Source organism: Anabrus simplex, chromosome 8 (genome assembly GCF_040414725.1).
Source record: "Anabrus simplex isolate iqAnaSimp1 chromosome 8, ASM4041472v1, whole genome shotgun sequence".
Taxonomy (NCBI): domain Eukaryota; kingdom Metazoa; phylum Arthropoda; class Insecta; order Orthoptera; family Tettigoniidae; genus Anabrus; species Anabrus simplex.
Genome location: NC_090272.1, coordinates 19470881 through 19485581, shown reverse-complemented (window position 1 = coordinate 19485581; position 14701 = coordinate 19470881). Strand labels below are relative to the sequence as shown.

At 36.4% G+C, this 14701-nt stretch overlaps 1 protein-coding gene across 3 annotated transcripts in view; it reads left to right on the top strand.

Moving 5' to 3' along the window:
* The window catches only part of LOC136879062 (uncharacterized), a 535518-nt gene that overhangs the window by 387472 nt on the left and 133345 nt on the right, over positions 1-14701 (top strand). The window contains exons 6-7 of one of the 3 annotated variants that reach the window (XR_010860887.2): positions 12833-13011; positions 13098-13343. The exons of the other annotated variants lie outside the window; for them this stretch is intronic. The gene's annotated coding sequence lies outside the window, so the exon portion shown is untranslated. Of the gene's footprint in view, positions 1-12832; positions 13012-13097; positions 13344-14701 lie in introns of those variants that run through there. 3 annotated transcript variants of the gene reach the window in all.

The window sequence follows — 14701 nt, the reverse complement described above, 5'->3', positions numbered from 1 at the left end:
CACAAGATTGTGGGAAATTGATACTTGGGTCAGATACAGGTTTATCATCAACTACCGGGCTGTGTATGTCATCATCTAGCTGACAGCGATAACAGACGAAACATGAAGATACACTATAAGGTTTGGCACAAGAATTGGTAGTTAGTCACCTGTCATTACCAGAACGCCCAGAACCGGAAGAATTGCGAGGACACTGTGTAGAAAAATGTCTGTTTGACCCACAGTATCTACAAGAATTAGTGGAGGAAGAAACTCTACTCACATTAGGATTTGAATTGCCTAAGGGATCAATCTTAGGACAATTCCTTAGGAAATTTTGAAATTGACCACTCATGGATGGTTTTGAATTGCCTAAGGCCCCAATCTTAGGACAATTCCGCTGGAAATGATCAGTGGAGGCACAATTCTAGCATGCACGCAAATTACATGGCTTGGACAGAGAAGAAATGGCTCTAGTGACCTGAGAAGACATGCTCATAGGAGGAGGAGCTAACGCAACGCGTAGCTGTTCGGCATACCTAATGCCTTCAGCAGTAACAGTGATAGCTTCCAACTGAGCGAACGTAGCAGGTCGTGGTGACAGAGCAAGGTACGACCGATAATTTGGTGCAAGACCCTCAGCAATGCTAGCGACAGTTTGAGACTCAGAATAGTTGAGCATAAATATCCTGGCATTGAACTTAATGTCCTGAATATATTCAGACAATGTTTCATTCAAATGTTGTACACGAAAATATTGCTTTTGCACCAAGGAAGACAAAGCACGGGAAGGAATAAAGAACTCGAGCCCATGCGCGTGAAATTGGTCAGTTGTCCACTTTTCAGAAATAGCTCTTATGATGTGTTCAGAAAGAGCTCCAGATACATGTGGATATAACACTTGGAAGACATTATCACTACTTAAAGCATATACTATACATTGATCTTTAAATTCCACCAAGAAACGTAGAAATGTAAGAATCTCTTCGATTGAATTAGCGGTGAACTTAGATACGCCCTTAAATAGAGCAGTTAATGGGTGAGGCAAATTAGCAAACATTTGAGAAACAGCAGGCATAGTAGGTACCTGAACAGGACTGGATTGATTAAGAGAAGGCATCACAGTTGTATAGAAATCTTGACTTGAACGGCCCTGGGAAAGGGTGGGAGTACTAAAAGTTAGGTTAGGACTGCAGCTAGATTACATCGAAACCGGCACAGATATTCGCATCTGTGAAACATTCTCGCACATTTGTGACACCACCAAAGCATTTGCTACAGGTGACACTTGGACATGAAGATACCTTTGCACAATAGGAAGAGAAACAACTTGGGTCGCAACCGAAGGTTGAGATAAAGACACAATAGAATTAACATTTCCGGTAGGAACGATAGACATACCAACTTGTGTACAAGGAGCATCACTGGCATTATTCATGGGCAGAGAAGCACTTGTAAATATAACAGGAGAAGATTGCAGGGGAACATTAATACAAGTTACCACATTACCAAATTGTGAAGCAGTCGATACCGAGATAGTTTCACTGTTACAGGTTTCAGATGGATCAGACACATCAATTACAGAACTGGAGCTAGACGACGCATTGTCTTCTAGCAAGCCTACAATTTTATCGACAATCCCGGAAAATTTTGATAACAGCTCACATTCCTGTCGCTCATTTATAGATAAATTAAGAGTTAACAGGTCGCAAATGCTGTTCACGTAATGCTGGACTTGGACTTTCACACATGTTAACTGAGCATTAGACGGTTTATAGGAACAAAAGGACAAAAGAATAGCTTCGAATTTGGTAAATTTATTTTTAACAAGGGTCAAAGATGCACACACTTCATCTGTTGATAGGTTGGGTACGGCTATTGTTTTGTTAAGGATTGCTTTAACAAGCTCACGTCATCCCCAACCCTTCCTGTCGAATTCAATTTACGAATACGAAGTTCGTAAACTAATTCCTCCTTCCTCAAATGAGACGGACCAGGGACCACACGAGACATGTTAACAAGAAATTACGTTAGGAGATAATAGCAGGTTAGTTAAGGGTTACTGCTCTCGCATCTCTTTCTTCTACAACCACGCTCTGCTACCAGATGTAACCCCACCTTTTACAGACGAGAGCACATATTACAGCGTACATATAAAAAAAGTAATTATGTAATAATCCAAAATAACAAACCTGAAAGAATAACATCATCCGATGATACACCCAGAAAAACATTTTGAAACCCTACAGAGGACGAGATCTTACGTGACGTTGTAGGGAAAGAAACGTGAGAACATTAACCCTCAGTCTAATTTTACTCAACATATAGAATTTAAACAAGGTATAAAGAACACAAAGTAAAAGGATATCATCAATTAAAAAAATTAAATCGAACCACGAGGTTCCTATCAGTGTTTCTTCAGAGAAGTGAATATTTACACAAAATTACAATTATCGTTGCTATTGTTGAGGTTACTGTCAATTATTGCAAATGTGTCGTCAACATATCTGCCTGATAAGGGATCTCCCATTGCCAGGCCGTCTTGGTGGTAGATTTTGCCATTGAAAGTAAGTAAAATAGTTGTTTTTTAGTACGAAGTTTAAAATATTGATGAATTCGTCTATTTCGGGGATGCTGAGATTGCTGTGTTTGGATAGGTTGTCCTTGATAATGTTTACAGTTTGTTTTGTTGGCACGTTAGAATACATGTTCATGTTATCGTAGGAGCACATGATGTGGTTAGGGAGTAGGTTGAATTTCTTTAAAAGATCGCAAAAATCAACAGAGTTCTTCAGAGGGGATTTGTTGTTGAAAGTGTAGTGTCTTTTAAGGAAATGGTGGATGTATTTTGAGGTCTTGTAAGTTGGGCTTTTTCTGCAATTAATTATGGGACGTATAGGTGTATCTTTTTTGTGTAGTTTGGGTAATGCTCTGGCTGTGGGAATATTAGGATTCATGGTGAATAGTTTTTGTTGTTCTTGTTCATTAAGTAAAAAAGTTGAATTCTTTATCAGTGTTTTTAAATTTCGTTGGATTCTGGTGGTAGGATCTTTATTAACTATTGAAAAAGTCCCATCTGCAAAAAAGTTTTCTGTTTTTGTAATGTATTCATTCTTATCTAATAATACGGTAGTCCCTCCTTTGTCCGCTTTAGTTACTATGATATTGTTGTCGTTGATCTTCGTTTTTAAACTTTTTATTACGTTTGTATGATTGAAGTCGGAAGTTTTAATTAATTCTTTGGTGACTGTTTTGCAAATCTGGAGGGAGATTGCTACAGTGTTGATTATGTCATTTTCTTTTTGTATTCTTGGCCAATTATGTTTTAGACCTTAGACTTTAGGTTGATTTCCTGTTCTGAAAAGTTTCTTTGTCGTGTTAACTATGACATTTATTGGATTATGTTGGATTGTGTTGTGACTTTGCATCTAATAGTGTATGCAAGCTTGCTCATTTAACTGTTCTCCGCTTCTCGTAAACATTGAGACAATGCCGAACTTTGCGTGTGCTATGCTGCTGTTCAGAAGATTGCGCCTTGCTTCTTTTAAGTGACTTACCTTCTACTTCTTCTGAATTTTACAGTGCCTATCCCCGTTGTTTTATTTTGCCTCTTCAATTGTTTTTGTGGGGACTTGATCTTTAATTTCTTTTTTACCTATGCATTGATTTTTGCGTTTTATTCGGCAGATGATGACCTGGATTGGGGTCGAAACCGGTACCACTTCCACTTATAATTAAATAGGAATGTAACACTACATTTTGTATTTATTTGTACTGAATAGGTTGAACTACCTTATTTATTATTTCTAGTTCATTGCGATACATTTCAATGCGGAACATTATGAAATTTTTACCGATACCACCAACTACAAATGAGTTATGGGCAGTTGAAACTATATGCCGAAAAGTACACTTAAAATCACTAAAAGCCACCAAAAGATTAATATGTCCTAACAGCAGAACAAGAGTAATAGAGAAACCAAAACTGAAAATGGCATTTTGATCGCTACAGTAAACCTAGTGTTAAAGGGGCCTAACATCAATATCGGTGGCCCCCAATATTATGTCATTTAGCAGTTGTGAAAGTCCATTATCAAGATGAGATGTATTAAAATTATGCTTTTGAACTATTTTTTTATCACCATGTTGCATAAATTTCAGATGAGGCTGGTTTTTAACCAGTGGCACGCATCAGTCATATCACTTGATATTTCCATATTAAGGACTTGTTCCACTTGCCTTACTGTTCGAAAGTATCCTCAAACATCAATACGATGTGAAAGCATACTCAGGACGGAGCCTGCTCGAGGGTCCAAAGGTCGTGAGAACTCCCGCAAAACACAATACAATGAAATATATTTCCTTACTAGCTTTGTCCTTTGTCAAATACTTGAAATATATTGAAGTAGTTCCCATACAATTTCAAATGGGTACATTGATCAAGCAGAGTTTAAAATGACTGCAATAGGACAACCCCACTTTTATTCATACACTGAGTGTATTAAGAACTACAAGACTAGGATTGTAAGCTATAAATTTCATTTTTGTTCTGTATTGAATTGCAGTTAAAAGAATAAATTGATTTTCAATACAATATATCAAGTAAATATATAACAGATAAAGACAGTGTTGCAGGAATAATTATAACATTAAATTACACATAACAACAAAATTTATGGTTATGATCTTAGTCATGATATGATGGCTTAAAGTTCACTTAGGACCTAAGGCAAAGAAGTAAATCTCTAATGCCTGATGTAGAACAACCTGGAGGCTGCAGGCAGGCCATGTAACAAAGGATTGGGCAGGAAACAAGCCCCAACCTGCTGTAGGTAGGAGGAGGAGGGGAGGGAAGGGGAAGGAAAAAATTGTTTATCCATCTGAAACAGTTTTTCAGTCCTAACTTCAATCTAATGAAATTTCAGAGAAATCAAAGATTTTACTTGATCTTTTAATTCCTATTTTTAGTAACCATGTCTCATATAAAAAGAATTTTCTTTTATAATCTCTTTAAATTCCCCTCTCAGCAGCAGTCTTTCTTCCCACATCCTTCAGCCTTACCTTAGAAACCCCTTCTCCCCTCCTTCCACTCCCCTCCCCTACCCCCAATCCCCCTACCTACTTCTTTGCTTCCTACAGCAGGTCTGTGCTTGTTCCCTGCTCACTCCTTTGTTGCATGGCATGCCTGTTTCTTCGAGATGTACTTCTTTCTTTGCCTTAGGTCCTAAGTAAACTTTAAGACATCATATCAAGATCATAACCATAAATTTTGTTATTGTATGTAATTTAATTCCTGCAACATTATCTTTGTCTTTTATATATACGTTTTAGTTATCACATAATCTGTTAAATTTATTTGGCTTAAGATGGCCACTAAGTGGCTGACACTAGTCCCAAGACTTATGTAATATTATTTACTTGATATATTGTATTGAAAAATTTATTTTATTCTTATAATACAAGAGGAAGATCGTAAATGTTGCACTACAAAGATCATCATCATTCAAAAGCAACTTGCATTTAGTCACCTAGCAAGTGCATTTTTGATCACCACGTTTTTATTGTACATTCTCTTTTTCACATCTTTTATCTACCGTAAATCGGGGTTACTTTGTGACTGCAGGGGTTACTTTGTGACAGGTGCGCGCAAATAATAATTTCATATTTCGCGGGATATGCATAGATGGTCTGACAATGAACACTATATGTTTTTGCTCCTCAATAGTGCTGCTGCCTGTGTGTATAATGATAATGTCTGAAGTGTTGGACTGTTGGCAACAGAGAGCCTTTTGGTGTATTGTACTGAGCACGTGATTTTGTGAATAGCGGGAAACTTTTGTCGGCAACAGGAAACGTTAATGAGGTACACACATCAAAGTTAGTGGAAATCTAAATTTCATGTTTTCTGATAAAAATGCATGATTCTCATGTTGCTTTGAGCTTTCTTTCAGTTATTTGTGTTAAAATAAAATAAAGAGGAGAAGTTTAAGGGGTAACTTTATGACAACAATGACTCTGCCACAAAGTAACCCCAGTGTTCTAAAATTGCCTTTTTTAGTAATGTGAAGTCTGTAAACGATGTTCCACTATACTGAAGCAAGAATGTCCATCTCTTGTTAAGATCTAATTGAGAACTAGTTGAAAATGGTCTGAATAATCTACGTTCTTGATACAGGAAATGTATTTGCCCTCTAAGCCAGGAAGAAGTGCTGAAGCACATGTATAACAGGGCAATGGATGTAGAAAGTGATGCTGTGAAATAAGCTGTAAGTAAGTTTCATTGAGCACCTGAATCTCAAAAAAGGGAAGGTAATAAATAATGGCTGAAGAAAAGGGAGATGTATAGATGTGTCATCTGGAAGAGATATGACAGCTTCAGATTTTGACATTGTAGATGAGATTCCTAGCTGTAGTGGCACCGACAGGAACTATCGCTCAGAGAACATTAGACACCCGAAATGAGAATTCAAGAAAAAATGACAATGATGACATCTGTACTGAGTCAAGACAACTCATTGCATGGAGAAGAATTTAATTCTGACTCTGAAGAACTTCCTATTCGTATCTCGGAATCCGATGATAAGGTTGTTGGGACACGCGTAACTGTACTGTCCAGGAATTGTAATGAAAGTATACAATCAAGGTGCAGTTGTCAGTGCTATGGATAGCACCGTGAAGTGGGCGGATATCAAGGATGAAATATAGTATGTAGATGACAAAATATGGTGTAAAATTAGTTCAACCATACAAAGGAGAAAACTTGAAATCTGACATTCCAGAACTCACAAAACACAGTAAAGAGTAAACAGTTTGTAAACTATTCACTCTTGAATGATGCAGATATTTCAAGTGGTTACATTTGAGGGTTTAAAAAATATACAGTGTGTTGTATTATCATGGTTATGAAAGAGATTCTCCTTTTATATTTAGCCAGAGTCTTAAGTAACGACTTAATGGGGGTAACTTTGTGATATCTGCACCAAAAGTGGAAATACAATGGTAAAAAGATGGTGTCACAAAGTAACCCCACCTAACGGGGTAACATTGTGACAAGTTCTTGAAATATTAAGTCATTAAATGTAGATACACATATAAAAATTATTTCAAAACATGAATAAAGGATGGAAGCATACAACAATATAGAAAAACCTTAATACATAATGATGTTATTGTGATTATATTGAAGAAATCATCAGAACTGTCACAAAGTAACCCCAGTTTATGGTATATACCGTCGGGCTCCATGGCTAAATGGTATGGAGAGTCCCAGATTTGGTTCCTGGCCAGGCCAGAGCTTTTAACCTTCATTGGTTAATTCCGATGGCTAGGGGTGTATGCCGTCATCATCATTAGAATTCATCATAGGTAGGGCCTCATTCCCATAGACGCGTAGGTCGCCTATAAGACCTGCACCAGCCCTCTTTGGAGGCCACACGCCATTAGAAAAAGGAATCTATATATCATTGTTTTAGTATTTTTAGATTGTATTTTTGTCCAACCATCTTAAGATGGTTCAGTGTCCCAGTAAAATGTAAAATAAATGTCTATTATTATATCGTGTAAAGTTGTGTATGGAATAGGTGGCCATTTGAATTATTCTTTTAGGAGTAACCAAATAAGAAATTATCATATTCACTATAGCACATAATAATAGTTAAAATAAAAACTACCGGGCGAGTTGGCCGTGCGCGTAGAGGCGCGCGGCTGTGAGCTTGCATCCGGGAGATAGTAGGTTCGAATCCCACTATCGGCAGCCCTGAAGATGGTTTTCCGTGGTTTCCCATTTTCACACCAGGCAAATGCTGGGGCTGTACCTTAATTAAGGCCATGGCCGCTTCCTTCCAACTCCTAGGCCTTTCCTATCCCATCGTCGCCATAAGACCTATCTGTGTCGGTGCGACGTAAAGCCCCTAGCAAAAAAAAAAAATTAATAAAAACTTGCCAGGCTGTGTGGCTCAGACTGTTGAGGCGCTGGCCTTCTGACCCGATGTTGGCAGGTTCGATCCTGGCTCAGTCCGGTGGTATTTGAAGATGCTCAAATATGTCAGCCTCGTGTCAGCAGATTTACTGTCATGTAAAAGAAATAACATTATTACAATAAAATCTTCATTAACAAAATCATCAACAAAATAAAGAACAAGCCCATCACCACATTGAAAAAAGGAGGAAAAAGACTATCGCTTTTACATTCAATAACAGGAACCTATAGCAAATTACGAACAATTTAAAAAATATTACTTCAAAATCGCTTTCAAAACAAATAATACAAATTCCAAATTATGTTATATGCACATTTTAATGAAATCAGTGATATATATACATTCTGGGGTTTACAAATACAATGCGATCAATCAATCAATACTGATCTGCATTTAGGGCAGTCGCCCAGGTGGCAGATTTCCCATCTGTTGTTTTCCTAGCCTTTTCCTAAATGATTTCAAGGAAATTGGAAATTTATTGAACATCTCCCTTGGTAAGTTATTCCAGTCCCTAACTCCCCTTCCTATAAATGAATATTTGCCCCAGTTTGTCCTCTTGAATTCCAACTTTATCTTCATATTGTGATCTTTCCTACTTTTATAAACGCCACTCAAACTTATTCATCTACTAATGTCATTCCACGCCATCTCTCCGCTGACAGCTCGGAACATACCACTTATAATTCTCATATTTTGGTCCGTATTGAATTGTACAATAAAGACAAGTAAATATTAATGTTTATTTATTCCACCTATTCAATACATAAAAGTGATTTTAATTAAGAATTAAAATCTGTGAATAAAATTATAGGGACAGGTTTTGCCCTTTATTTAAGGGCATCTTCAGCCTTAATCTCAATCTGAAAGATAAAAAATCAGGATCCTGATTGTTCTTAATTGTGGTTGGATTAAAAAAATTACAAATGAATGTGAACAAACAGTCGTAGAGAAAAGTTTGGATCCTAAACAGTTCAAACGTCAGAATAATGATGAAGAATGTTGCTGATTACTCCAAGTGGAGTTTAAATACATTTTAAAGCCAGTAATGAGACTTTTCTGCCGTTCACTCAAATTATGCTGTAGGGGCAAGGGAAATGCTTGATACTTCAAGTGGGGTTTAAATAACATATAAAGTGGTTAGATTGTTGTAAATCTCGTGTGAAGAGATAAATCTGTAGTCTTCTTAAAGCATGAGTGAAGAGAAATGCTCACTGGTAAGCAGCTATCTTAAATATTAGCTGGAAGGAGCGACTGTAGCTTCTTGTATTGAGTCGAAAGGGAAATTTGGTTTGAAGTCTGTAACAATAGGAGATTTACATATTAAGGAAATGAATTTGAAGGAAAGGAGAGTTCAAAGAAAAAAAAACGAAGTGTGTAAAATCACTTACCCCTTATTAATGTTAAATTGGTTAACATAAAGTTGAGTTGGAGAGAAAACGTTGTGTGTAATTTCATTTATTTCGATTGTAATAGTGTTACATAGTTGCTGTGGTAGCGTTGAAATGACTGATACTTGTGCTACTGGTGTTACAACGATGTGAGATTAAAGGAGGAGAGGGTTTAAGCGGGGTGCCAAGTTTAAATGCTATTGGTCGCAGCGGACAGCCAGAAATGAGTTCAATTCTCAGAACAAAAACAAAGAGAAACACTACCGACTGCTTCAAATAAATATTAGAGCCAGCCTGTAGTCAATCCTTTGTGAGGAGATAATTCTGCCGTCCTCTCAAAATACGTTGGAGGAGCGAGGGAAAAGCCTGGCAGTAAGCTGCATTAATAAACAAGTTCTATAAGAACTCAGTCAATTCCACTAGAAGGTGTCCTGTAAAGGGTTGAGGGTGTAAGAAATCAAATTATAGCTTTAATAGTCTGACGAAGAAAAGATTTTTTGATCATTCCAAGTGGGGTTTAAAAATATATATTTTTTTTAAATTAAAGCACGTATAAAAGAGGAAGGGTGCTTGATGGCAAGTAGTAGTGTTTATAAGTAGCTACAATAATATAGTTCTATGGGAACACAGTCAATTTTACTAAAAGGCGTTCTGCAAAGGATTGGAGGGCATAAGAAATCAAACTAGAGCTTGAATTGCTTGAACCTTAGAACAATGATGAAGGAAAGATCTTCTGCTTACTCCAAATGGGGTTTAAAATAAAATTTAAAGTTGCTAGTTTGTTGCCGATCTCCTGTGAAGAGATAAGTCTAGTCCTTTCAAAGTATGTATGAGTGAGGAGGAGTGCTCGAAGGTAAGTAGCTGTGTTAATATTTTCTGAGAGGAGTGATTGTGGTTTTTTATATAGAGAGTTGAAAAAGAAAAGGTGGTTGAGATATTTGTTTAACATACAGTTTGCCTGGTTGGCTTTGAAGTCTGCAATAAGAGGAGAATTATTTATTGAGTGTATGAAATTAAAGGGAAAGAAAAAAATTATAATTTATTATTTGACTGTTATAGTGTTAATCAGTAGTTTGATACCTGATACTTGTGCTTCCGGTGTTATAACGGTGTGAGATTATGGGAGGTGGAGGTGGGGGATTAGGCGGGGCGTTAAGTTTGTGTGTTATTGTTAGTGGTGGGATTGTGGGGACGGACAGGGTAGGAGTTGTGTTTTTTAAAATAGAAGGGGTCCTGGAAGATGATAATTTAAGATTATTTAGAATGTTGTATTGATTTAAATTTAGTGATTGCAGTAATTTTGGTAATATTTCGTATGATGGGTTTTTTACTTCAACTATATCATTGAGGTTTAGATTTTTGTTATAGTATTGGTCCAAAAATATATAGATGTTTTCTAATTCATTCATCAATTTCCCTTTAGCTACTTTTTTAATAATTGTGAGGTCTTGATCTATAGTGGTGAAATGATGTCCCTCGCCCCTACAGCATAATTTGAGTAAGCAGTAGAATCGTCTCATTACTAGCTTTAAAATGTATTTAAACTCCACTTGGAGTAATCAGCAACATTCTTTATCATTATTCTGACGTTTGAACTGTTTAGGATCCAAATTTGTTTCTCTAACGCCCACAACCAACACAGGGCGCCGCTTTACAAAAATTCAGTGTAGCAATTTGCGTTCTTATAGAACTACCATTATGCAACTTGTTACCACATTTTTGGATTAATTGTAGAGTTGTTGGGTATAAACTTCAAGTTTGAAATCTGAAAAGAAAGAAAAATTGAAGAGTGAAGTAATATTTAAAACGAGAATAAAAAGGGGATGGAAATAGTAAAAGGGGAAAGCTTACCCATTAGACTGGTGAAAATATTTGCTAGCGGTAACAGCGTGAATAGGACAAGGCAGGCCACTTGTTATTGCCTCTAGTGAATTGTGTTGGGTTGGGACAGATAATATTGTAAGGCACTGAATATGTCCGTATGTGATGTGTGGATAATGTTGAAAGCATGAACTTTTAATTTTTAAATCTGAAAAGAAGAAGAAACAGGGGCAATTAAGGCCATGTTAAGATGAAAATTAAAAGGTAGAGAAAGAGAAAATTGAAAAAGGAAGCTTACCTGCTGTGATAGAAAGGGAGTGTCCGCTGACGTTAGCTTCGTGAGGCAAACTGGCAAGCGGCTTTGTTATTGCTTCTCGTGTTATATGTGTGTATACGTAGAGGCGGGGAGTGAGTCATGTGAGGAGGGGAAGTAGCTGATTCTTTAGACGTGCTAGATGTTCGTGGAGGGGATGTCAGATGGGAGGGTGGTGGAGTAGTAGTAACTGTTGTTACTGAGGAAATGCTCTTAGCGGTTGGATAATTAAAAAATGTTCATAAAGTTGTTGTTATTTATATTTAAAAAAAGAGAGTAATTCTGGGATTTTCTCAGTTAATGGGCTTTTGAATTCTGAAATTTCGTTTAAGTTTTGATTTCCATTGAAATGTTGGTCCAAGGATATGTAAATGTTCTCGAACTCTGTCATTAGTTTGCTTTTACTAACGTATTTTAGGATTTGAAGATCTTTTTCAATCGTCGTAAAACTGTGGCCGGTTTCTTCCATGTGAATACTCATGGCGGAATATTTTTTTGTGTTTTGAGGCGTTGTAATGTTCAAGATACCTAGTCAAAAAACTGCGTCCGGTTTGTCCGATGTATGAAAAATCACAATGAGTGCATTTAAGTCTATAGACACCAGAGTTCGAGAATTTAGTGTGATTACTGTTAACTATGTTTGAATTGAGAAAAATATTACGGTTCGCGTATCGGGTTTTATGGGCGATGTTGATGTCATATTTCTTTAGGGGGTTGGTGATTTGAAATAGGCCTGGGTTTGTGTAGGTGAAAGCGGCATATTTCGATTTTTTAGGTTTGTCCGGAATTAACTTAGTCGCAGTTTTTAATTTTACCTTATTGATGATTTTGTTAATCATCAAGGGGTTATAGGCGTTAATTCTGGCCAAATCTTTGATGTAATTTAATTCTTTTTTACGATTTACGGTTGTGAGCGGGATTTTTAATGCTCTATAAACGAGACTGAAAAATGCAGCCTGTTCATGAGATTGCGGGTGTAAAGAATCGTTTCTTATAGTGACGGGGGCGCAGGAAGGCTTTCTATATATTTGGAAATTAAACTTGTTATTCTCTCTTGAGATGTTTAAGTCCAAGAAGTTTAAGGAACTGTTAATTTCATCTTCTTTAGTGAATTTGACATCGTTGTCAAGTTCATTAAGGAAAGTTAAAATACTATGACTATCATTTTTTTGAGTATCAATAATAGCAAAAGTGTCATCAACATATCTTAGCCATAATTGGAGGCCGTTGATGTTATTAATTATTTTGTTGTTTTCCAAATCATCCATGAAAATATTGGCTAGAAGGCCCAAGATCAGATCGCCCATTGCTAAACCCTTTTGGTGATATATTTTATTTTTTCTTCTTTTCAGATTTAAAAAATTTAAAGTTCATGCTTTCAACATTATCCACACATCACATACGGACATATTCAGTGCCTTACAATATTATCTGTCTCAACCCAACACAATTCACTAGAGGCAATAACAAGTGGCCTGCCTTGTCCTATTCACGCTGTTACCGCTAGCAAATATTTTCACCGGTCTAATGGGTAAGCTTTCCCCTTTTACTATTTTCATCCCCTTTTTATACTCGTTTTAAATATTACTTCACTCTTCCATTTTTCTTTCTTTTCAGATTTCAAACTTCAAGTTTATACCCAACAACTCTACAATTAATCCACGCTTCAAACATCGAAGTCTTTTTAATGTCTACTATTACATCTTTTCTAATTTAATAACCCTTATGATTGTTTTTACTTTTCAGGTTATCAATATTCATTGTACTTTATGAAAAATTCTTTATGCTAATCGTTATACTATGTTACAGTCTAATTTTAATACTATACAACTACTTTTATCACAATTTTACCATTCTTTTAATATAACGACATTTTAAACCATTTAAATAAACTCTGGGCCCTGACCTTAGGCTTTGTTATTTATAGCTGATGATGTTCGCAAGGACGAACGAAACATGTCCTATTAACCAATGTACCTCATGAATATTTTATAAATAATTGAGTGCATTATCTTTGTATTGAATAGGTGGTTATAAAATAAAAAGTTTTTAACTTTAATACATTATCTTCAATACGGTCTAATTATGAGATTTATCACAGTGTCCTGTAATCGGGAGATAGTGGGTTCGAGCCCCACTGTCAGCAGCCCTGAAAATGGTTTTCCGTGGTTTCCCATTTTCACACCAGGCAAATGCCGGGGCTGTACATTAATTAAGGCCACGGCCGCTTCCTTCCAATTCCTAGGCCCTTCCTATCCCATCGTCGCCGTAAGACATATCTGTTCACAATTAAGTATTTATTTTCCACCTAGTCGATACAATGATTGCTTAAGGCAATTTTTAATGGTCAAAAGTGGTACATGTTATGTGTTATGTGGCTGAAGATGTTGATAATATACGAAACATGTACCACTTTTGACCATTAAAAATTGCCTTAAGCAATCATTGTATCGACTAGGTGGAAAATAAATACTTAATTGTGAATCTATTGTAGTGCGATACGGACCATGAAGCTGATTTTATGTAGACATATCTGTGTCGGTGCGACGTAAAGCAAAAAAGAAATCAATTCCAGCCGCTTTTCTAGTTTTCAACTTTTGTATCTTATTGTAAATGTCATTGTTATCATATATAAATTTTTATACTTCTTTAGCCTTAGTCTCCTCCTCTATCTGGACATTATCCTTGTAACCAACAATCTTTACATACTGCTAACTGAATACTTCAGCCTTTTGAAGATCCTCACATACACACTCCCCTTGTTCATTAATTATTCCTGGAATGTCATTCTTGGAACCTGTTTCTGTCTTAAAATACCTATACATACCCTTCCATTTTTCACTAAAATTTGTATGATTGCCAATTATGCTTGCCATCATGGTATCCTTAGCTGCCTTCTTTGCTAGATTCAATTTTCTAGTAAGTTCCTTCAATTTCTCCTTACTTCCACAGCCATTTCTAACTCTATTTCTTTCCAGTCTACACCTCCTTCTTAGTCTCTTTATTTTTGTATTATAATAAGGTGGTTCTTTACTATTCCTTACCTCCCTTAAAGGTACAAACCTGTTTTCGCATTCCTCAACAATTTCTTTAAACCCATCCCAGAGTCTGTTTACATTTTTATTTACAGTTTTCCACTGATCATAATAACTTTTTTTCATGCCTGCTTTATCAGCCATATGGTACTGCCTAATATTCATACTTTTAAGACCTTTCTTTCT